Source organism: Antechinus flavipes, chromosome 3, assembly GCF_016432865.1.
Source record: "Antechinus flavipes isolate AdamAnt ecotype Samford, QLD, Australia chromosome 3, AdamAnt_v2, whole genome shotgun sequence".
Lineage (NCBI taxonomy): Eukaryota > Metazoa > Chordata > Mammalia > Dasyuromorphia > Dasyuridae > Antechinus > Antechinus flavipes.
The window spans coordinates 515,717,221-515,742,952 of record NC_067400.1 but is presented as its reverse complement, the minus strand read 5'-3'; the positions used below and the strand labels follow the sequence as shown (position 1 = coordinate 515,742,952).

The following is a 25,732-nucleotide window of genomic DNA, read 5'->3' as shown; positions in this document are numbered from 1 at the left end:
GGAAGAAGAGTTTTTCCCTAGAGAAAAAGCTGTAAGTGCTTGGAGGGGAGAGGGGAGTCAATCCTTCAGTAAAGTATACTTATGAATTTCAGATGAGATCAGCAAAGTGAAATGAAGTTTCAGCCACAAGTGACTCAGACCCTGGGGATTGGGATGCCCCAATGGGTGAGTGAGGAATCATTTTTTTCTGAGATCAGCATGAGTTTCTAAGGAAACTCTAGAATGCTGGGTTTGGAAGAAGTGATTTTGAGAGGAAGAATGATAATGAATTTAGTTTTTGACATGTTTTGGGCAGGAAGACCTCATACTATTTCCACTAAGTATTATTCTATATCTTTCTTTTCTCTTATTGGCTAACTTCCCCAAGAAAACCTTTACTTCTTCTCCTCTCTCCCTTTTAAACCTGCAGTCTGGCAGAACTTCATCATTAACTGATGCTCTGACTGAAGTTTCCAGTGATTTCATGCCAAATCTAATGACATCTTCTCAATGTTCATTCTTTTTGACCTCTTTGCAGTCTTTAATCTTCTTATTCTCAGAAGCTTGTGCTTTCTCCCCTCTAAATTCTTCTTTTCACTGCTCTCCTGGTTCTGCTCCTATCTGCCAGATCTCCATCTAGCCTAGGTCTAATAATCCCAGATCCATCCCCCAAAACTCTGCCTTGGATCCTTTGCTCTTTTCCCTTTATATTCTCCCTCTGGATAATCTCACCTATTCTTTTGGATTCGACTATAATCTCTGTACCAAATTCCCAGACCTGTGTTGTCTAGATCTAATCTTTCTTTCCTGATATCCAGTTCCAGGTCATCAATTGTCTCTTGGACATCTTGAATTGAATGTGGTATCAGTATCTTAAATTCAACATGTAAAAATAGAATCATTATCTTTCCACTGAAATCTGCTCTTCCCACCTTCTTTATTAGGGTTGATGGAATTACCACCCCCCAAGTTACCCAGGCTCTTACCCTCAATGTTATCCTCGATTCTTAACTTGCACTCATTCCATAAATCCAAATCACTGTCAAAGTTTGTCATTTTCACCTTCACAACATATCTCTCATCTCCAACTGCTGATTTTGAACTGCTTATCCCACAGACATCTTAAACAAAACATGTAAAGAACTGAATTCCCTATCATTCTCCTCCAAAACCTTCCTCTCTTTCTAACTTCCATATTGTGGTGAGGGTTCCTCAGGCTCACAACCAAATGTCAGCCTTCATTCTTCCCTTAATCCCCATATCAAATCAGTTGTCAAATCCTGTCATTCCTAACTTCATAGCATCTCTCATTAGAGAGAGACAGAGAAAGATACAAAAATAGACATATGCTTCCTTCTCTCTTCTGACACTGACATTGCCCTCCTGCAGTCCCCTTGTCACTTCATGCTTAAACTCTTGCAACAGCCTCCAATTAGCTGTCAGACTGATCTTCCTCAATAAACCCCAGTGGCTCCCTATTACCTCCAGGTCAAATATTAAAACCTCTGGTTTTTAAAACCCTTCATAATCTGACCCTTTCCTATCTCTCCAGTCTTCTTAAACTCTCCTCCCTTTTAATAACTCTGAGATCCAGCTATGCTGACCAATTTGCTTCAGTTTCCTCATATTCAACATTCCAAGTTCCTTCTCTATACATTTGTATTGGCTGTCCCCCAACCCAGGAATATTCTCCAATCTCATCTCCAATTCCCAGATTCCCTTGCTTCTTTCAAGATTCAGATTAAATCTCAACTCCTAAAAGAAGCCTTTCCCAGTTCTACCAGTAGGCAACCCAGCTCAAGTCCCTTTCCTCATTCTGCTTTCATTTCATTGTATATATCTCCTATATGCATAATTATTTGCATGTTGCTTTCCCCCAGGAGAAAGTGAGCTCTGCAGGGCAGGGACTTTAGTGCACAGTAAGTGAATTCTTAATTGTTGACTGAAGGCTCTGAATCATAAAATCATAAATTGTTAGAGGTAGGAGAGACCTTAGAGAGCAGACATCATAATTTTACAGATGAGAAAACTTGGATTTGAGGGATCAATTGCAAAAACCAAAATAACACAATAATAATCCCCAAATTTTGATTTTCAATCCTGGGTGTTTTTTAAAACATAAATTTGAACACCAGCTATCAAGAACCAAGGGGCAATTTGGGAAATTGGGAACTTGACCACAGGAGCCAATAAGAGAAAATGATGGAAGGAAAAGCATTAGGATGGGATCTTGTATCAGCTTCAACTCTAACCACCTAACCAGGAAAGTTTTGTCCCTCTCTAAACTTGTTTCCTTTTCTAAAATTAGGTGGGTTGGGATAACCATCTAGCTCTGACATCCTAAACACTAATATTCTATATTCTTTTTCCCCTCAAAGACTGGTGTGTTTGCCTTTTATTTTTTAAAAGCTTTTTATTTTCAAAAAATGTTCACAGATAATTTTTCAACATTGGTCCTTGCATAGCCTTGTGTTTCAGATTTTCCCCTCCTCCCCGCCACCCCATCCCCTAGATGGCAAGCAATCCAATATATGTTATACAGGTTAAAATATATAATATTCTATGTTCTAAAGGCTATCCTAGTCAAAGGTGTATAGGCAAATGTTTAATAGCTAGATGTCTGGGAGGGAAATGTACATGTGACACATTTTTAAATGTAACCATCAAATGAGATAATAATTGTAAAGCACTTAGCACAGTGCCTAGAACATAACAAGCACAATAAAATGTTAGCTATCATTATTATTATTATTAACATTTTCTCCATTGCTTTCAATAAAAAAAAAATTAAGCTGCGATTTGTAGCATTAAGCCAGTTTCTTGGGTGTAAATGCTCACATTGAAAATGTAATCATCAGCAGACTCTAGTGCTTTGCCTCATACTAGCTCACACAAATTTTATGGTCCTAAACCAGCATGAAGCAGAAAATCTTTTTTTCTTTTCTTTTTAAAAACCACAAAGCTCAGTCTTTATCGTACGGAGGTTGGCATTTTTTTATTCCTTCTGGTTTAAGAAAATAGGGAGGAGTTAGGGGAAATTTAACAAAGCCAATAGCAGACTGCTGGGAAAGGAAGAAAGTAAGGTTGTTGATTCTCCCTGTGTTTTTCCCCCCATCTCCTTCATTGGCATTGCAATGTCTGAAAGACTTTAAATGATACTTGACAAGAGTACTAGGAGTTCTGACAGAGAAAGGACCAGAATATGCCTTCTAGCCTTAGGAAGAATGGGACAACTCTATGAGAGGGAAACCTAGCAAGAAAGGGGGAAAAAATGTGTAAAGTCTCATCAAATTAAAAAGAAAAGTGAAAGAGACAGAAGGCATTTAAAGGAGTACATCCGGTAGAGCTTCCACTTGGCCCCAGTGTGGAGTCAAGCAGGTCCTTGTATGGCATTAACATCAGAAGCACTAAAGAGAGGCAAAAACCACAGGAGAACCGGAGGTAGCTTCAAGCTCAAAGGCTCAAAGGCTCAAACACAAAAGTGTAGGTGCTTATCTAGGCTTTCAAAAGTGGGTTGCAAGGGTCCAAAGCATAGTTCTCTCTAGGGCATTGCAACAGTAATTTTCCCTAGTTAAATTTGGAGTCAGAAAACCGGGGTTTAAATTCTGTATCAAACCAATCATTAAGTATTTTTTATCTGCCCACTGTGTGCCAGGTATCGTGTTAGATAATGGAGATACAAAGACAAAAAATGAAACAGTCCCTGCCCTCAAGGAGCTTACATTCTCTAAAAACAAAAATAAAAACCAGTAGTGTTTACCTAACAAAGGTAAACACAAAATAAATACATGATTAATCAGCAGCAGAAAATGCAGAAGATGGTGTTTGAGCTGAAAAAAAGCGAAAGATTTTAAGGGAAATTTTTGTCTGGATTGACAGGGCTCTGTCCTGGGCTCTCTTCTCTCTTCATGCAAATTCACTTGACTTCATCAGCTCCCATGGCTTTAATTACCATTTCTATACAGATGGTTTCTCAAATCTACTTTTTCTGCCTCAGTCTTTTTGCTGACCTCCAATCTCACACGTCCAAATGCCCTTCAGATATCTCAAACTGGATATCCAATACATATCTTAAACTTAGACTGTCCAAAACATAACTTATTATCTTTCTTCCTTAACCTTCCCTACCTCCTATCCTCCATATTACTGTAGAAGGCAACATCAGGGTCCCAGTCCCTCAGGTTCACAACCTAGGAATCATCCCAGATTCCAAACTATCTCTCAATATCAAAGCAGTTACCAAGGACTATTGACTCGCCTTAGCAACAGCTGCCCCCCTCTCTCCTCGGATACCGACATCCCTGGTGGGGGCCCTCATCTCCTCATGCCTTAATTATTGCAATAGTCTGCTGGGGGGTCTAACTGCCTCAAGTGTCTCCCCACTCCAATCCATCCTCCATTTAGCCACTACAGTGATCTTACTAAAATGCAGGTCCTACCATGTCATTCACTTGTACAATAAATTCCCACAATTCCCTGTTACCTCCAGGATAAAACACAAAATCTTCCCTCTGTCATTCAAATTCTTTCTTAGCCTATACCTTTCCAGTTTTCTTACTTCCTACAATATATTTATACCTTACTCCATGACATGTACTGTCTGATCCAGCTGACACTGGCTTCCTGGATGTTGTATGATCAAGACTCTCTGTCTCTAGGTCTCTGGACATTCTCTCTAGCCATCCCCATGCCTGGAATATTTTCCCTCCTCCACTCCACCTAATGATCTCCCTGGCTTCCTTTAAGTCCCAAATATAATCCCTTCTTTTACCAAGTCTTTGCAACTCCTCTTAATTCTAGAGCCTTCCCTCTGTTTATATACTTCTATTCATCCCGCATATAGCTTGTTCTGTATATATTTGTTGGCTCATGGTCTAGCCAGTGGTTCTCAAAGTATAGTCTAGAGAATCCTGGGGATCTCTGAAACCCTTTTAAAGGGTCTACAAATTCAAAAATAGTTTTTATTTCCAATACGGTAGATGCCTATAAATACAATCCAGGTAAACAAAAACGCTTTGGAGAGATCCTCAATAATTTTTAATAGGATAAAGATACTGAAAACAAAAGTTTAAGAACCAGACTCTAGCCCTTTTAATTGTAAGCTCCTTGTGGGGAAGGACTTTCTTTTTCTTCATTCCCCAAGTTGCTTAGCAAGCAGTAGATAAGCACTACTACCTACTAAATAAATATTTGACTGGTTGATTTAACTTTGAACTAGTGTACATAAGTACAATATAAACTCTTTCCTTCTTTCCTTTCTGGAAGGAACCTCAGAATATCATCAGGCTTATCTGCCTCAATTTATAGAGGAGGAAACTGAGAACCAGAGAAAAGTAATTTGTCTAAAGTCATAGAAACAATAGGAAGCAGGGCCAGGATTCAAACTCACTAAATTCTCTGCTCTTGCCACTACAGCACCTTCAACTTAGTGCTCTATAAATAAAAAGAGGGCAGTTCTTCAAAAAGTTAAACAAAAATAAAAGCCACACATCCAATAACCATGTAGCCTCATATACTCTATCTCTGCAGGTGTTAACATTGTGCCATAAACCTACCCTCTGATATTTATGTTAAAATATGCAAGCTGAGAATGTTAGGAGAACGCTGCCTTTTAGTAAGAAATGATGAAAATCCAATAATTCTGGTTTCTCGCTTCTCCTTTTTTGATAGCCCAGTTACATACTACCCCAGGAACCACACCCAACTATTATCTCATTCCATCCTCCCACCAGGCCAAGAAGAGAAGTGGGGTGGGAGGTAGAGGGAAGGATTGTGAACCTTTTTCTTCAGAGGCTCAGAGGATCATAAGGAGATTATACACAGCAAGGCTGAGACTAGAGCCGGAATCTTTATTTTCTTCATATTTTTCGCAATTCAGAAAATAATAAGTGATATTCTTGAGTACCGGTGAGGCAGCTTCCTATAGGTGTTGGTGTTCCTGAGTGTCAACCCCTCACCTCCCATTCCCCCCAACTTAGCCTAAAACAAACTTCTTCAAACTTCCGCTTCCTTCAAGATCTGGGGCAGTTGATACCTCCACAAAGAAGCTTTCCCAGATTGCCAACCCTCCCCTTCTACATGAAAGAGATTTCTCCTAGACTACTCTGCCTATTTTCTACTCTGACAAAAAAGATTGTCTTTGGCTGGTTGGGCCACACATTGGACAGGGTTCTATTTTCTTCTTCTATATTACTCTTCTCTTCTTCTATGTTACCTCAACTGATGATGATCCCAGCAACTCCCAAGGATTTAATTATCCTCTCTTAATTACTTCTCACAAAACACACACACACACACACACACACACACACACACACACACAAACTTAAAGGGCACAATAAGAAGCAAGTAGTCAGAAAAGGACTCAAGAAAGAGTTTTGGAAAGAAGGAAACAAGCATTTATTAAGTGCATACTATGTGTTAAGCAGTGTAAGTGACTCATAAATATTATCACATATAATCCTTACAGCAAATCTAGAAGGTAGGTTTATTTATTTATAATTCCCATTTTATAGTTAAGGAAACTGAAACAGACAGAAATTGCCTGGCCCAGGATCATTCATCTAGTATAAGCACATACTTAAACTCTGGTCCAGTCTGAGTCTGGCTCAGGTTCTATACACTATACTTCTTGCTTTGGGATACAGCTACCCTGAGGGCAGAACACGGAGGAGGCAAGAAGATGTGTTAAAAGCTGTCATGCTTCATCTCTCAGCAAATGATTCTCAGATCTATATATCCAGCACTAATCTCTTCTGAGCTCCAGTCTACTGGACATTTTGAACTGGACGACTCATTAGCATTTCAACTTTAGCATTTATAAATGAGAATTCATTATCTTCCTCTTCCTTCTGGCCTTCAAAACCCAGCTATTCTTCTACAGAAACCAAAGTGTGCAATTCTGAATTCACCTTAATTTCTGAATCTGCCTCTTCCCCATCCCCTTCTCTGCCCATGTCCATTCAATCAGTTGCTAGTCTTTTGGATGCTAATTATTGTTCAGTCCTAATTCTTCATGTCCCCATTTGGAGTATTCTTGGCAAAGATACTGAGTGGTTTTCGGTTTCCTTCTCCAGCTCATTTTACAGATAGGGAAACTGAGGCAAACAGAGTTAAGTGACTTGCCCAGGGTCACAAAGTTATGTCTGAAATGAAGTTTGAACTCAGGAAGATGAATTCTTCCTGTCTTCAGATCTGGCACTCAGTGCATTATGGTACCACCTAACTGTTCCAATATAGATGCTACCTTCACAATATCTCTTGAATTTATCCCCTTCTTTCTATTAACATGGTCAACACCTCAGTTCATTGTCTTAATCAGCTCATTCCTGAATTACTACAGTGGCCTTTCGACTGGTCTTACCCCTCTGAGATCCATCTTGCACATAGATGCCAAAATGGTATCCTTAAAGCATTAATCTGACCCTAACAACTTCCCTGCTTAAAGTTCCAGCTGTTCTCTATTGGCTCCAGAATAAAATGTTCTGTTTAGCATTTAGAGCCTTCATAATCTGGCTCCAACCTACCTTTCCAGACTACTTGCTAGTTATTGCCTATTCATGACATTCTAGTTCCTGTCTTTGCACCTGCTTTCTCCCATTCCTGGAGTGTTCTGCCTACTCACCTGTCTTAGAATCACTTAGCTCAACTCAAGCACCATCTGTCAAATACCTGCCAAAGGCTTATAGGGCCTTCTCCCTCTCATAACCTTGTAGGCTATATATCTTTGAATAAACATACATATATATATCCTATTGCACACATGTACATATCTACACACATACATATACATATATAATGCACCTACATATATGGACACATGTATGCATGTGTGTATATTTGTATTTACTTACATATGTTTAGGTTGTTTCTCCTGGTTGTTTTCTCCTTCTTACTTATAGGTGATTTTTCCTTTCTCTGAGGCTTGGATTATTATTCTATGTATGTTGTTCTATGTATGTTGTATCTCTTCAAGAGAATGAGACTTAATAATAACTGCTATTTGTATGACATTTTAATTGAGGCTCTTCACCTACACTACTTCATTTGATCCCCACAACAATTCTGTAAAGGAGATTTGAGAGGTTATATTTGTCCCATTTTACAGATGAGAAAAGTGAGTCTCAGAAAGGTGAGATGATTTCTTCATAGTCACATAGACAGGTAGCAAATTTGAATTCAGGTCTTCCTGACTCCAACTTCAGCACCATTAAACCCGACTCCAAGCTGCCTCTCCTTGAGGGTAAGGGCCCTCTCATTCTAGGATCTGCAAGGCACAGTGAAAAGGGCACTGGTCAAAAGACCCGAATTCCAGTCCCTGCTCTCAAACCTGATTATATGCCCTGTAAAGCTATTTACCTTTCTGTATCTCAATTTCTTCATCTGTAAAATGGAGAAAATAGAATTTGGTTTCAATTTCATAGGATTTTTTGTGAGGAAAGATCTTAGTTAAATTTAAGGGATGATAGAAAAGCGTACTAGTTTTTCTCCCCTTGTAACTCCAAGGCCTGATACAATATAATATGTAATTAATAAATATTTATTGAAGTAAAAACCAGATTCGATTTTGTAAAAGAAAGAGGAGCCCTGGAAAAGATGCTGGATTTGCAGTCTGAGGGTCTGGGCTCTAATTAAGTTAAGCTATTAGTACCAGTACGATCTACCCTTCCCAGGGTCTCAATTTCCACCTGGTGAGGGGAGGAGGTTAGACCCTTGCAGCTCTTACCCCTATAATCCTAGGGCCTGACTGAGTCCAGGCTACCTCGACGATAATAAGCACATTTCCCGGGCTCTTCTGGATTCCTTTAAGTCCAAACTAAAACCTCACTTTCTACAGAAAATGTTTGCCAGCCCCTCCTAATTCTAGTGCCCCTCTCTTTTAATTATTTCCTGTTTCTCGCTTGTTTGCTCATATTGATTTGCCTGCTGTTTCCCCATTAGACTGTGAGTTTTTTGAGGGCAGGAACTGTCTTTTGTCTCTTTTTTCTATCCTCAACGCTTAGCACAGTACCTGGCACAAAACTGTTTACTGGCTAACCGACCGACTGACAATACCGAAGGAAATCCAGATGAGCTGGATTAAACCTTGCAGAATCGCAGTTTGCCACTCAAGAAAAGCAAACTAAGTTGGAGAAAGTCGCCAAACCTGTACCTGCGCCCAACTCCCCGCCCCCACCCCGATCCTGAAACCAGCAAAAAGATGCTCCCCCACCACCCAGGGTAGATCCAGCCACCCACAGGGTTTTGCTCCCCTCCCCCACAGGCTCCTCACTCGGTCCCAGGCGAGCCAGCTGCAGGGCAAGGACCCAGAGCGCCAAGCGGTTCTTTGTTGGGCTGCCCCGGGGCAGCTGCGCCGGGAACAGGGGTTAAGAGTGGCTGCCCCGCAGAGCCCGCCCCGAACCTACACGCGCTCCAAACTTTCTACTCTCACTCGGAACTCCGCTCCACTTCACTATCTAGTCCCCACCCCTTAGTCTGAAGCCAACTCACCTGGCGCCCCTCCCCCAGCCCTAGCCCATCCTCAGGCTCAACCTCCGGGGAATCGGTCCCAGAAGGAAGAGACACCTCTCTCCCAGCCCAGTCACTGAGCTGCGGGTGAGGAATGCGAGGAAATGGAGAGCCGCCCCGACTAAAGCGGGGGACCGCCCAGAAGAGGGGCCGGACAGTCCCCATTCATACCCCCTTCTCTGGAGTCACCCAGCCCAGGATGCTAGCTCCCCGCGCCCATCAAAATCCACGCGTTCAAGTGGGGACTGGCACCAGGCTAACGCTTAGCCGGGAGCCGAGCCCGCCCAGCGCAGCGGCGGAACTCACCTTCTCTTCTGCTCCTCCGGCTGCTGCTGCTGCTGCTCCCGCCGCAAGCCCGGCTTCCCTCCTTCCTCCCTCTTTCCCTTGATCACTCCCTCGCTCTCAGTGTCTCTGCCCTCCTTCCCTGCCTCCCTTCTTTCCCCTCGCCTCCCCACCTTCTCTGTCTCTTCCACTCTAGCCCGCCCCTTAGCCGCTTCTAGCTCCGACTGCCCGGGCGGCCCCTCCGTCTCCCCAGCCCTTCTTTCTCTGCTGTCTTCTCCCCACTGGTTCCCGGGAGGGAAGAAGGGAGAGAGGGGTGTCTCCACAATGCAACCCCTACCTTCCGCCGCCTCTTTCGCTGCCCTTCCTCCCCCCTCTCCTCCCTTTAATCGTCTCTATTGTCAGCTGCTCCAAAGCCCAGTCCTCCTCCTTCTCTCCCCTTCCCTTCCCTCCCCTCACTCTCACACCCCTCCTTCCATCTCCACCGGCCGCCTCCTCCAGTCCCCAGAACTCTCTGCCTCTCCCATTGGAGGCTGCGGGCGTCCGAACTGAGCCCGCCCTCCCCTCTATTTCTCCCCTGAAGTAGATGGACTAAGTCAAGGAAGAGGAGGGGACGAAGGGAGGAGGGGAGCCGGACTGACACACGTGAGCAAAGCCCACAGGGAGTAGGGGGAAGGGAGAGTGCTTGCTTGGGGTGACGTAATGTAAAGGGTGACGAAAGAGACAGGGGAATCTCCCGGCTGGCACGTGACGTCATTGCCCAGGCATTCCTCTCCCTCTCCTCCTCCCTACTGCAAACCTGACCTCTTCGTTTAGTTGTGCCTGGGGGTCCGCTCTGTGTAAACCACCCACCCTCAGGTCTGTGCTCCTTCAAACTGTTGAAGAGCACCTTACAGTACATAATGGAAAGAGGGCTGGACTTGGAGTCAGGAGAGAGAAATCGGTTCCGCTTTCTCTGGCCGTGTGACCTTAGGCAAGTCATTTCTCAAAAATGGGGATGATAATGTGTCTACTACCCATCTCGAAAGATTTTTATCAACCTCAAAGGCATTAGAAATGTGAATTATTTATTAGTCCCAAAATACAGTAATGACAATGTTTGTTGTATCTTTCCCTAACCCTTCCTAATTCCAATATTTTCCTTCTTTAAAATATTTCCTATTTATCCTGTACATAGTTGGCTATGTATATGTTTATTTGCATGTTATCTTCCCCATTGGATTGTAAATTCCTTGAGGGCAGGAATGTCTTTTTATTAACTACCATCCTGCCCACTAGCTTTGTTGCCTCTGCAAATTTGTTAAGGAAACAGCCCTTCTTTAGATTGAATAAATAATCTCACACTTATATCTATTACTATCTTTCAAATGTATGCATATACTCTTGTGATTAATAAAATGTAAATTCACTGAAACATGGCATTAAATTCATTGCAGCTTTTTGTTATATATTTTCCAATTCGATGAATCAAAATTACAATTAGTATCCATTATTTTTTTTTTTAATGAAAAAGATTGGGAATCACTGACCTAGTCCAATCCTAAAGATGACAAATTAAAGTTCAATGAGGAAACTGACTCAAGATCACATAAACTAGCAATTACTGATGTCAGGATTCCACTCTAACTCATATTTTTTGACTACGGGGTCAAAGTTGCTGTCTCACATTAGAGATGGGGCACTGAGGCTCAAAGAGGCAAGAATGCTTCAAGTTTCTTAGCAAGGTTGTCACCTCCCAGGAACACCTCCAGCCTTTCATGTGTTCTGAAGATGGAGACCAAAGGAGAGACATCACTAGAGAGTAGCCAGGGTAGGACAGACAGAGCTAGGATAGCTTCTCCAGGTGTTTGGAATCCCAAACCTTGATGACATTTCTAAAAATCTCATTCACCAGTGGCATCATACACAGGCTCAGGAGGGATCAAAAACCTCCCTTAGTATTTGTTGTTGATGTTCAATAGTTTCAATCCCATATGACTCATCATGATCCCATTTGAGGTTTTCTTGGGAAAAAGAGTGACATGTTTTATCATTTTCTTCTCCAGGTTATTTTATAGATGAGGAAACTGAGGCAAGAAGGGGTTAAGTGATGTGCTTGGATCACATAGCTAGAAAGTATGTGAGACCAGGATTTGAAGCAGGTCTTTCTGCTTCAAGGGCCCATATCAAGGGCCCACTTAGCTGCCCTATATCCACTAAACATTAGAGAATTCGTAATTATTATCATCGCTTTATTAGATTGCAAACAAGAGCTCTGTCTCATCCATCTTTTTCTCCCCAACAACTAGTATAGGGCCTTGCATATAATTGGAATAGGAAGTGGACCTTAATTTTATTGCTAAATGGAACTCCCAGAAGCAGAAACTCCTTTGACCATTCATTCACTTTGGAGGCTGCAAATTTATAATCCTAGAGAATTGCCTAGGCTTACTGACTGCGTCTTCCTGGCTCCAGAGTCAGTTCTCCATTCACTGAGGACTCAACTCCAGTTAACTTTCTTACACAGAACAGGCACTCATTAACAAATTAATTGTTTTCTTTTTTTCTGGTTATATGTATACATTAATTTTTCAAATACACATTTCTTTATGAATTATGTTGGGAGAGAAAAATCAGAACAAAAGGGAAAAATTATGAGAGGGAAAAAACAGAAGAAAAGGGGGGAAAGTAATGGCATATGTTGATTTACATTTATTCTCCAAAGTTCTCTCTGGATGCAAATGGCATTTTCTATCCAAAGTTTATTGGAATTGCCTTGGATCACTGAACTGCTGAGAAGAACCAAGTCCTTCTTATTTGATCATTGCACAATCTTGCTATTACTGCATACAATGTATTCCTAGTTCTACTTGTATATTATATTGAGCCAAAAAATTCAGATTCCCAAACCAGGACTTTTGAACTCCAGAACAGGGGACTAGTGTCAGTGAGTTCCTTGGTGTCCTTTCACATCTAATCAACCCATTTCAATCCCTCGTTATTATGCTGTATTTGAGAAAGAAATAATCTTTAAGTCAGACAGTTTGATGTTTGAGTCCTAGCTCAGATACTAGCTATATAATCCTGAGCAAGTCACTTGACCTGCGGCCCAAGCCTTAGGTTTCCTGATCTGTAAAATGGAGACAAAACACTTGCATTACCTACCTTACAATTTATTCAGTTCAGCCCATATAAGAAAGATTACATATTACAACCTCTTTGACTAGTGGTCATCTAGCCTTGCTTGAAGATCTCCAATAAGGGGAAATCCATTACTTCACAAGGCAGATCATTCCATTTTTTTAGATAGTGCAGATCAGAATAAAAAAAAAAAATGAAACCTAAATTTGTCTTTTTGCCATTTCTGCCCACTGGCTCTCTGTACCCAGAAAAAATAAGTTCACCTTTTGTACATGACAGTCCTTCAAATGATTAAACCCTCTTCTCCCAACTTATACTTATGATTTTTTGAACCTATGTTTAAGATTTTACATTAATATCTATTAAGTTTCACTTTTCATGCAGCCCAATACACTTGAAAGATAGTCTGTCAAGATAATAATAATAGCTAGCAATTTTAGAATGCTTTTAAGATTTGTAAAATGTCTTAGAAATAGTATTTACTTGTTCTTCATGACAACCCTGGGAAGTAGGTGCTATTATTATTCCCTTTTTACAGATGAGGAAGCTGAGGCTGAGCAGAGGGTAAATGATTGCCCAGAATAACATAGTTATTATATGTCTAAGGCTAGATTTTAACTGATTTCAGGTCCAGTGTTCTATCTACTTCACTGCCTAGCTGCCTCATTAGCTATCATCCAACCAACTAGAATGTCATCTATATTTTCATCTTAGTCATTAATAAAAATGTTCTATGAAATAGGATCAGCCATTGATTCCTAAGGTAGTCTTTCAGAGACTTCATTCCAAGATGACACAAAACCACTATACTTTCTAATCATATCTTATACCTCTGATGCTCTAAGTTCCTCAAGGGCAAGTAAAATGTCTGATTCACCTCTGAATTTCCATGTTTCAAGTTACAGTGCCCAGCTCATTTGCTTTTACTCTAGATCTGCATTTCAGCTATGTCAGGAATCAAAGCTAAGAAAATTTGTCATATCAGTATAGGTTAACAACTATTCTGCAATCAAGTCTTAGTTATCCTGTTTTCTGAGATAACTTTCAGTCCATTATCTTGTTACTCATTGAAAATATTTAATAAATGTTATTGAATTGTTCATGAGTGCACTGACTTAGAAGGAAAGTGTACAACTGAGGTAGTTAACTGTTAATATTATCAGAGGCAGAACAGGATGAAGTAGAAAAAAGAGCCCAGGTTCAGGGTAGGGGGTAGAGTGAGAGTGAGGAGGTCTGGCTCTTCCCAGATTCCTCACTGGGGCCCATCACTAATACACTAGATGACTTTAGAGAGGTTATCTTTCCTCTGTTTCTTTCTTTGTGAAATGAGGATATTAGATTGTATGAGTTCTGAGTTTTTTGTAAGCTCTAAGAACAGTGTAATAGGACTATTAATCACCAGCCAATCACTGAAAGCTACATCTTCCTTGATATAGCCAAAATGTCTTTAGCTTTTTTAGCTGCTTTAGCACACTGTTCAACGTCCACTAAAATTTCTGGATCAGACAAAATGCTATTCAACTAAATGTGTCTCACCCCCTGCCTTCCAACTAATTCTTGTAAAATAGTTTTTTGGGGGCCCCAAAGGAAGACTTTATATTTAGCCCTATTAGGTTTTATCTTATTAGATCTGGTCAGTACAGTAGACTTTCAAAATCTTTTGGATCCTGATTCTGGGCATAGTGTATAAGCTATTTTTCCCGCCTTTGTCATATTTGCAAATGGGATAAAGGTATAATTTTATGCCTTTATTGAAGTCATTCATAAAAATAGGCTCAGTAGAGCTCCCTGTGGCATCTTTTAGAAGGCTAACATCAAAACATAAATGCCTGCTCCTGGAATCTAGTCATTCAATCAATTTAAGACTTACACTAATTCCTATTAAATTTCATTTTCTTTTATTCAGTCCAATATACTAGACTAATTTTCAATTCTGAATATCATTTAAACCATATTTCTTCATCTTTTCCAAAAAGAATAACACTTTCTCAAATGCTTTGCTAAAAATCTAGATAAATAAGTATAAGCTGCCTGGATGTGAGGGGAAATATATTCAGAAATGAATGATATAAAAACAAAATTCATTAATAAAAATAAATTTCTATGTCTATATCTATATATTGATATGGATAGATTTTTTTAAATTAACAAACTTGAGATTTTATTGACTTCAGGAACTCCTGAAGAAGAAACTTTCTCTATCAAAGCAGATGGCAACTATTTAGAGAATTGGCCAAGGCACTGAGTGACTCTCTCAGGATCATACAGTCAATATGTATGATTCTAGTCCAGGTCTTCCTAAATCCTAGAACCAATCTCTGGATCTATATTCATTACAGAGAAAAAGCTACAAATTCTCCTGATGTATAGGTTTGTTATAGTTCAAGTCATTCTGACACTGCATGACTCATTTGGAATTTTCTTGGCAAAGATACTGGAATGGTTTGCCATTTCCTTCTCAAATCATTTTACAGATGAGAAAACTGCAGAAAACAGGCTTAAGTGACTTTTCTATTATATAACTAGTAAGTGTCTGAGTTTGGATTTGAACTCAAGTCTTCTGCACTTCAGGACCTCGTACTCTATCCACTGTGCCACCTAGCTGCCCCTGACCTACAAGTTTAGCAACTCTGTCAAAATAGAAGTGAGGTTAATTTAGCTTGACCTTGTTTTTTGTTTCATTTTTTAAGAAAATTTCAATGTATTTTATTTTTCAATTAATAAATGCTTACTCCCTTTTTAAGGAAAAAGAAAGGAAAACAAAACCCTGATAATATTAGTCAAGAAAAACAAACCCTCACATCGTTTATATACAAAAATGTATGTCTCATTCTGCATCTTGAGTCCATCACTTCTCTGTCCAAAGACGGGTAACATAGTTCATAATTAGTCCTCTGGCATGACCTACTCTTGATAATCTAAATTTCCAGCTCTCTATGACCAGTTTTCTTTTCTACTGTATATTTTCACCATGCCTCTCTTTAATAATATAGTACATGCTAGTGGGACCTGCTAGACTGACCTTCAACAGCTCAGAATCACCTTCATGAGACAAAGTGTTATCAAAATAGGACTTTCATACAAGTTTTGAATGGATATTTAAGTGATATAGTCCTCAAGTTCCAGATTTTCAGTCAGAATTGTTTAATATTGAAATAATTGTGGTTACCTAGGTACATTATATTTAAGAGATGTATGGCTTATGTTAACCTAGCATTTTAAGACTAGTTTAGGTTCAATTGGACCTAGTTAGATCTGGGGATTACAAGGAAAGAAGTTCTGCCTTTTGTGAAGTTTGTAGGTTAGAAAGGCTGTGTGTCCTATTAAATCATTTTAATTTTCTAGCTAATGGCATGGCCACCACTTTGGACAGAGGAGAAGTTATTTACTTTGATGATTATTAAGTAATGTGCTGACCTCTTTACCATCAGGAAGTTTTCTGATAAACTGAGAGAAAGCCTAGAACAGAAAGGAATGAATGAACTATTTTTCTTCTCTGAAACTAAGTTTCTCCATCTGTAAAATGAGAGTTCATACTTGTACTGCCCACTTAGCCTCATAGAGTTAGAGCTAGGGGAGACATTAGAAATCATCTAGTCTAATAATGCCCTTTCCCCTCCTCCATTTACAAATGAAGAAATGGAGATTAAAGGATAAAATGGCTTGCCTGCATCCAAACAAGATATACACATTAAAGTTAGGATTTGAATCTAGCTCCTCTGATTCTAAAGCCAGTACTCTTTCCTTCCTAGCACATTATCTTCTACTTAATAAGATTGTTGAAAGATAGAAACTTTGGAATCTTTGAAGTAAAATAGAAAGGTGAGCAATTGTTCTTCAATGGGTATAAACTGGTTTCAGCAAAGCCTGACCTCCATTTCAACTGACCAACTCTCTGGCTTCAGACTCAATGCATTTTGATTAAGGTTTAGTATTTCCTAATCTCTGTTATGTCTTCTAATTCTTGCCCTATTTTTTTTTCCCCATGGAACATCCATTTCCATGGTTGGTAACAGGTTGCAAGCCACCACTTGAAAACCATTAATTCTTCATTTGCTGCCACCTGGTGGTGAGATAGGACAAACGGTTGGTCAGAGTTGGAAATAGGATTTTAATACAGCTCTCTCTTTCTCTCTTTCTCCCTTGTTTGTTCTCTCTCTCTCTCTCTCTTCTCTCTCTCTCTCTCTCTCTCTCTCTCTCTCTGTCTGTCTGTCTGTCTTTCTCTCTCTGTCTCTCTGTGTATCTCTTTCTCCTTTCTCTCTGTCTCTCTCCTCTCTCTCTCTCTCCTTTCTCTCTCTCTCTCTCTCTCTCTCTCTCTCTGTCTGTCTGTCTTTCTCTCTCTGTCTCTCTGTGTGTCTCTCTTTCTCCTTTCTCTCTGTCTCTCTCTCCTTTCTCTCTCTCTCTCTCCTTTCTCTCTCTCTCTCTCTCTCTCTCTCTCTCTCTCTCTCTCTCTCTCTCTCTCTCTCTCTCTCTCTCTCTCTCTCTCTCTCTCTCTCTCTCTCATTTATTCAGTGGTGAACAAATGAGAAAAACAGCCTGAAGTACTTTTTATTTTACAAAATGATTTCCCATCCATTCTATTGTAGGTCTAAGGATATGAAAAGGTAACCAATAAGATACCATGTTCCAGGATTCCAGAATTACACAGACCAGAGGGCTTGCCGGATCCCAGGGATTTTGGTGAACTTTTCTGGTATAGAGAATCCTGGGATAGACTCTCCCACAGACATTTAGGAAACTTAATTTTCTCTGGAGATTCCAATGACTTTTAGGAAGAGACATTTGCCTAATTTTGAAGTGATAGGCATGAGAGGCAGAGAAGTAACAATGTTCAGAGCAGAGAACAAAAAGAAGGATGACAAGTATATGGTAAGAATAATCTGGAGGTAAGACTTGGCTTAAACAGCAGTTGTGACCATTGTGGTAGCTTTGGAGCTGGTCAGAGTAAAGTGCACAAACAACTCTTTTCTGTCTCCTATCTTGCTAGATCATAGCACTGAGGCAAATTTCCACCCAGAATTTAAATCTCAATTCCTTTCTTTGGAAACCTTCTCCAAGTGAGTAGGAGTTGTAGTTAGGGGGAAACAAATGACCTTGGCTATGAGACCTATCACATCTTAGTCTTTTATTTGCTGTTTGAATGCAATTTGTATTTTATCTTATTTGATTCTGCTACTAATTTACATGGTTATAAACAATAATTTTTTAAAAATAAGTTTATGATACAAAACGGAAAGAGAGAAAACTATACCACAGGAAAAGAGATTTCCTCAGTTTTACTCTGGAGCAAGAGCCAGGTCAATTAGAGAATTTCTGCAACTTTGGTAATTTCTGAGAATGTTCCAGATTCTACTCACCTTTGAATACAGAGAATTAATGATGGCATAAGCCAATAGCAGAGAGTGGTTGGGTTTCTGTGGTTGTCCTGAAGTGCACCTGAAATCACATACTCCTATCACACAAAAGCTACAAAGCCATACTTCATAAGGAACAATAGAAGGAACTGGAGAAGAACTAGAATGCTTGGGATCAAAATTGTTAAATATCTCAAGAGTTATCACATAGAAGATGGAGCAAATTTCTTTTTAAGCTCTCATTTAGTCTTATAAATTTTGTACACCAAGTCAATTGATACTTTTTATACCTCCTTCTCTGTATGACCAGTCACTCCCCCTTTCAGTTTCCCTCTATTTTGGAAATTCAAGTTACCAAGCAACATGGCAGAGTAAGAGCTTTGTCCTAACCCCAGCAATCTACCAATCTCTGGAAAAGAAATTATGTACTAAAGATAGAGTAATTACAACTGAATCTATAAGGTTAAAAGATAGTAACTTGTATAAAGTAAAAATCTCATTAAATAGCACTGGAGAACTTTGCTGCTTAAATGACTCATTCAGCATCCTCATCACTAACATATCTTACATTCTGGAACCAGCACAAGCAAATTTGAAGGCTTTTGATTCATGCTCTAGCAGTAGGGACCCTTACCTATTTTTCATATTGTAGAAAGTAAGCCTGAATCCCTGCCCTCTTTTCCTATCATCCCACAAGAGCCAGAACACACTGATTCTGCCTAGTTACTGCAAGAAAAGAAAGAGTATATTGGGAGAGAATATCAAGTAATACAGAAGATACAGACATGGCAGAAAATAAAGGTAGAATGGAAAACATGGGTAATCACAGGCTAAAAGGGAAAGATGTTGAAACTAGAAGGAAAGTGTATTAGAAAGTATACTAGTACTGGGTGGGACTAGTTCTTGTCTCCAGAGTTCATTGTAGAAAGAAACTTGGGCCATTTTAACACATATTCCCCAGGATAAGGTGACTGAATATAACCAGCAGGCTTATCTTAAAGAACTATAGTAGTGGAAAGGAGAGAGGCCAAGGAATGAGAAAGAAAACTAGAGGTAAGTGACAGGGAATATAAGAGAAAGGCAGAAAGGGAAAAGTTTAAGAGAAAGTCTGAAAAAAAATCTAGTTACAAGAAGATAAATGAACAAGGAGAGAATCCTAAAAACAGGAAGAATGAAGTTTGTCTGTTTTTAAAAAGAAGAGTCTAAAACATCATAAACAATTTTCAGAGATCACGGAATAACAGCAAGAAATTCTAGAAGGGGTCAAAAGAGAAACACAATTTTTGAAATATGAATTTAGATTAGATATAAAAAATCTCCATTCAGAATTAAAAACCACAAACAACAGAATAGGAAAAAAATATATAAGATGGACCCTCTCTCAAAAGAAAGAAAAATTCTGAAAGCCAATATAAAGGCTTTGAAGTAGAAAGAAATTTGGTAAAAGAGAAGCAAAAAGTAACATTAATAGAATACATGAATTCTCTACAAGCCAAAGCAAATAACCCTGAAGACAGCATAACTTAAGAATCATAGGTTTACAAAGCACATTTCTTGTAACCAGGTGAGATTGATGAAGTGATACATTTTACTGCTTACTCAATTTGTATCAATTCATATTAGCTTTTCCATACTTCTCAGAATTCATCATGTTAGTGATTTCTTACAATTAAGTCAATATTTCATTTCCATTCATGCATCATAATTTGTTTAGCCATTGTCCAGTAGATGACCATTAACTTTATTTCTAAGTCTTTGATATGACAAAAAGTACTATTGTTAATATTTCAGTGCCTATGGAAACTCTTTTTGTCAGTGACCTTCCTGAGATATATATCTATACTATATATTTACATGTGTATATTTATTAGTCAAATCTCTGGGTCAAAGGATATGGACATTTTCATCACTTTACTTGCCAAATTCCAAATAGTTTTCCAAAATGGTTATACTACTTCACAGCTCTACTAACAATGTAATAATTTGCCTACCTTTCCACAGCCCTTCCAATAGTGACTTGTGTCATTTTTTGTCACATTTGCCAAATTGCTTGGTCAGAGTAATATTTTTGTAGAGATAATATTATCATTATTACTTCATTACTGCATGAATTGTGAGTTTGTTGGTATAGGCACTTTCCTGATAAAGATCAGAAAACAACCTTCAGCTAATACTCTTTAAAAATTATAACAACTGAAAAAATCTGTGCCCTGATGGATGAGCCATCCTGAAACTCCCTAGGTACATCCTCAAACGATTTTTGAGGTGCTCAGATACTCAGACTGTCACTAGGACAAAATATAGAGCCCTCTCCGTCTGAGTTTGTCAGAGTTTGTGCCTCCCTTGGCATAACTTTCAAGAACCCAGTCACCTTCATGCAATGCTTAGGCATTGGACAGGAATTTACTCATAGAAACGTATACCCAGAACTCAAGACAACTTGGCATTCACAGCCAGATGGAGATACGAGACCTCCAGGGGAACATTGCCAGGATCAGAGAGATACACTCACAGAACCACAGGTACATCAGGCCACTGCAACTATGCAACTCTATATCCCTGTGTAACCTGTAATGGATGCCTCTCTCTTCTAGCACTGGGTGATTTTTTTAGACATGAGAGATGAAAACTAGTTTCCACACATGATCAGTGAAAGCATTGCTTCTTCTTTCTTGAATGTGTTGCTGAATCAACACATGTGTTGATTCAGCACCAATAAGATTAGTTATAGCTGCTCCTGCTTTCCCTGATGGACCAGTTCTGCCGCCTTTCCTGTTACACCAATGGAGAGAATCATCATGACAATAAAGTTAGCAGGAGCAGAAATCAAGTCTTATCCAGATATATACATAGAAAGAGAATCCAGGACAAATCTGGAGTCAAAAACGTCAAAGAAAAAAACTAGAGAATCAGATTCCAGATAAAAGCTTGGGATTTTCATTGAAATCAGATCAGTTTGCAATTATATGTAGCTACATGTTGCTACCTGCAGTAGCAGCCTTTTACACTTGCAGAATGCTTTGTGTATATAATAGGGACAGAATAGCCCCTGATTCATTGGATTGGGCATGTATCTCTCTGACTCTGTGGGAATGAACATTCGTTCAGAGATAAATGGCTCACAAATTGGGGTAATAAAACAATTTAGTATAGGTCCTTGTGATTGAAGACTATGTGAAAGCCATTGAGCCTAAAAGACCTACCTACTCAGAAAAATATAAATGGAAAGAAAAAACTCCTCTCTTTCTCTCTCTCTCTAGTTCTGTCTCTGTTTTTGTCCGTCTCTTTCCTCTTTCTCTGTCTCTCTGTCTTTTGCTCTTCCCTTAAGCAAGAGAATAAAGTGAATTTCTTTTTCCCCCCATCCTGCACAATACAAGCAGTCACAATTCAACCACATGATATCTGTTCTTACCCAGGTAAGCCTGGCTCAAATACTTGGCTGCCTTTTCTGTTTGGGATTTCTTTTTCTGAGCACAGGTCACTAAACAGTGACCGAGGTGCCCAGCAAGAGGAAATTCCTATAACTTGCCAATAAAACAATGATGTAACTGAGAAGACTAAGATAAAATCCAAACCATGCCCAGATGAATAGAAAATCTAGCTTTTGTGAGTTTCTCAGATGATATAAATCCAAGTAGTTTTTAACATCCCAAAAAGAACATACTAGGTGTAATATATTACTTTTTTATATCATTTAAGTATTTAATAACGAGCAGTTGAATCTTTTGTGTTTTTTAATAATCTATTAGATTATTAATATATAGATATGTCCTATCTCATATCTACTTTGCCCATTGCCTATCTTTTCTAGAAAGGATTTCATTATTGAGGAGAATCTAGATTTTGAGAAATATTGTAATTTTGTTTTAAAGATCTTCTCAAGGGGTCTTCCTAGGATGAATCTAGATTGGCTTAAGTATAGGGCTAGGGGTCCTTTGTAAGAGAAGACTTCCTAGATGGCTAGATCTAAAAATGATCTTTTAGGACATTTTAATATCCTTATATATTTATAAAGTGTTTTATATACATTGTCTTTTTGAGTCCTATGCCAAGATTAGCATGAAAGTAATTATCATTCTTATTTTGGTTCAGACTTATCAGAAGCTAGGCTTTTCACTGTACTTTGAACTGGAAGCCAGATCAACAAGCATTTATTCATTCAATGCCCACTGAGTACAAATACTGCTAAGAATTGGGAACACAAAGACAAAACAACTAAAAAGTGGCTCTTACCCTCAGGGAGCTGTCCTTCTGCTGCCTTGAAGGGATCTCAGAAATCAACTAGCCCAACCCCCTCACTGTAAAGAGGAAATCCAACCTCAGAGAAATGAAGTGATTTTGCCCAAAGTCCCATAGGTAGTAAATGGCCGAGTTGGAATGGGAACTCAGGTTCTCTGATTCCACATCCAGGGCTTCATGTATCCCCAGTGCAAGCAGATCCTAGTGATTAAGGACTGAGTCTTTTTCTTCCTTGTATCTCCCATGGCACCCAGCACAAGGCCTTGGATATAACAGGCACTTAATAAACCTTTATTGAATTTGCTCAAACGGGATGACTAAATCCCCAGCAGCCCAGGGGATGTGAGAGCATCATTTATCAGGGGTGTACCAAGCAGAAGAGGGTAGTACCATCAGCTGTCTCTGACTCTGAGAAACAAACAGAGATTCTTTGTTCTTCAGTCAGACAGCAACCTTAACCTTAGTCAGCTGGCTTGAGATGATTTCATTGCTTTGATGAAGCTGTGATCTCACAGCAAATCATGTTCTCTCATACTATGTGACTTCTGCCTGTGTCCTCTGGTAACCCTTTCTTAGCAGATCCAAAGTATTGAGCCTTTTTCCAGATTGCTTACTTGCATGGGTACGGTGCAACATCTGGGGATCCCACAAGTTCTCCCTCCCTCTCGATGGGTGTCTATCCTACCTTTCCTTTTCCATTGTACAATCCTTTATGAATACTTATGTACATATGCTATCATGGGAAATATGACTCTGCTTGGTTTTGGTTCCTGGACATCATCCTCCCCTCCCACTCCCCCACTCTACCTACTGTGTATTGTCTTCCCCCACTTAATTGTAAACTTCTTAAGGACGATTTTCTTTTTTTCCTTCTTTCCTCTCTTCCCTTCCTCCTTTTTTTCTTCCCTCTTTTCTTACTTCTCTACTTTTCCCCCTCCCTTCCTCCTTCTTTCCCTTCTTCCTTCTTTCCTCCTTCCTCCCTTCCTTCCTTCCTCTCTCCTTCCCTTTCTGTCTTTTTTCCTTGCATCTTTCCTTCTTTCCTCCTTCTTTTCCCCCATCCTTCCTTCTTTCCTTTCTCCTTCCTTCATTCTTGCTTCTTCCTTGCTTCTTCCTTCCTTCTTTCCTTGCTTCCTTCCTTCCTTCCTCCTTCCTTTCCCCCATCCTTCCTTCTTTCCTTTCTCCTTCCTTCCTTTTTGCTTCCTTCCTTCTTTCTTTCCTTCCTCTCTCTCGCTCTCTCTCTCTCTCTCTCTCTCTCTCTCTCTCTCTTTCTCTCTCTCTTTCTCTCTCTCTTTCTCTCTCTCTTTCTCTTTCTCCCTCTTCTTCTGCCTCTAGCAGTTAACATGATGCCTGAAACATAGTAAGGGCTTAATAAACAATAAATGTTTGCTAGCTATTGATAGTTTCCAGGCTGCTTACCAAGTGAAGAAAATAAGTCTTTCAACTGTCTGTGAGCTGAAACTGAGAATGCTTATGTTATTGGAGAAATATCTCCTCTCTGAGTTCATGTGGTAGGTAACTGTTGCCAAAACATATTTACCGTAATGTAGAAATGATAGAGATTTTATTATTACATTCAAGCAAAGATTTTAGCCTCAGAGAAAACATGAGCCATCATTAGGATTTTAACAAGGTTTTTTATGGGCAAAAATTACATCAGGGTAACAGAGAAATAATTCTTTTACACATTGCAATCTTGTACATTCTTTTTAGGTAATAAAAGTTAAGGAAAAGACAGATTCATAATAACATACTTCCTTTAATGTCATAAAAGATGAGCAAACTTAAACAGTTTTTATCTCATACACACCTTAAGGAAAAAAACTTCATCAAGCAAATTTCATAGGTAAACTAAACCAGGTTACAATTTAGGCTACATCTAGAGCATTCATAAATAAGCTGATTGAGAAGAAATTTTACACACTACTAAAATAGCCAAAAAGACTAGATGTCAGGGAAATCCTTCCTTCAGCAGTTAGATAGGAAAATTAACAAATAACTAAATCACTCTGAGTCTCCTTTGCTTCTGTCTGAGAAATATCAGTTTTCTCTTATTTCATGAACTCGATTTTGGGCATGTAAGATTAATATTAACAGAAGAAAGCTTTCAGTTAGCCAAAATTTGCTCCTGCATTGGTCCTGAAATCCAAATAATAAAAATTTTAAAAGGAAATTTTAAATTCCCCTAATACTGACAAAATGCCTATTTGTTTGGATATTTCAAGTAAAGAATACAATCTATATGCCTCTGAGTAGGGGGGAGATCTTGAGCCTTGGGGCTTTTGTATATGAATTTTCAGTCTTTGTTTCTATGGATTTGTTCATTTCTGCTATTAAGAGAAGCAATATATTCTACTAGCAGAGAGCATCAATGCTAGCATGGGATATTACAAAGAAGCAATGATTTTGCTAATGATGGAGCTGGGTGGTGCTACCTAAAATAATGACCTGGAGAAATGAATCCAGCTGAATCCAAGGAGACAGCTAATCTAGCTATGTTGTCACATTTCTAAAGTGAACTTATTTACGTAAATGCTTTATAACCAACTACTCCAAGCCTGAGCTCACTTCTCCTGGAGACGGAAATGACAAAAGAATATATCTTCAGTTTAGGGAAAATGTTTTTACTAATGATCTTGCAATATATTCTCAGTAAATATTTCTTTGTAAAAGTTATTCGATGCTAATTGATTACATGATAGAAGAGGGCTAATAATTGGCTGTTGGTGTGGGGAGAACACCCCAGGATAAGATAAGCTGATACCACTGTAAAGATTTCTTCAGTCTATGAAAAGTATCACCAGGAACCTGAAGGGGAAATGTAGCCAGTGAGCACTGGGAACCTATTCTAACAGTGTGCCTACCGATGGGGAGAGTCATTCCAGAGTAATACAAATGAATGAATGAAAAACCACTTGTTAATAAGCATGGTCTATGTGATTGCACTATGCTAAGCACTAAAGATAAAATACAGAAACAAAAATACAAAATGTCCTGGCTTTAAGGAGTTTGCATTCTATTGGGGCAGACAATCCACACAGGTGAACAGTAACTAGTGCAAGGCATTTTGATTCCAAAAGTTACTTGACTTGCCTAAGTGATAATCTCATCTTTCAGCTAACAAGGAGAAAGTCTGTTCTGCATCTGATTCTCACTTACAGGGGTAAACTGGCTGCTCAGAGAGAGAGAGAGAGAAGCAAATAACTCCTAGAATTTTTTATAAAGAAAATGAAATATTAAAGAGTTTTCTTAGAGTT

At 39.2% G+C, this 25,732-nt stretch overlaps 1 protein-coding gene across 1 annotated transcript in view; it reads right to left on the bottom strand.

Annotated features, from left to right (window-relative positions):
* PAK1 (p21 (RAC1) activated kinase 1) overlaps positions 1 to 9,926 on the bottom strand; it is a 192,419-nt gene extending 182,493 nt beyond the window's left edge. Inside the window, exon 1 of the mRNA XM_051987057.1 lies at positions 9,793 to 9,926. The gene's annotated coding sequence lies outside the window, so the exon portion shown is untranslated. The remainder of the gene's footprint in view (positions 1 to 9,792) is intronic.
* Between the last annotated feature and the right edge of the window lie 15,806 nt (positions 9,927 to 25,732).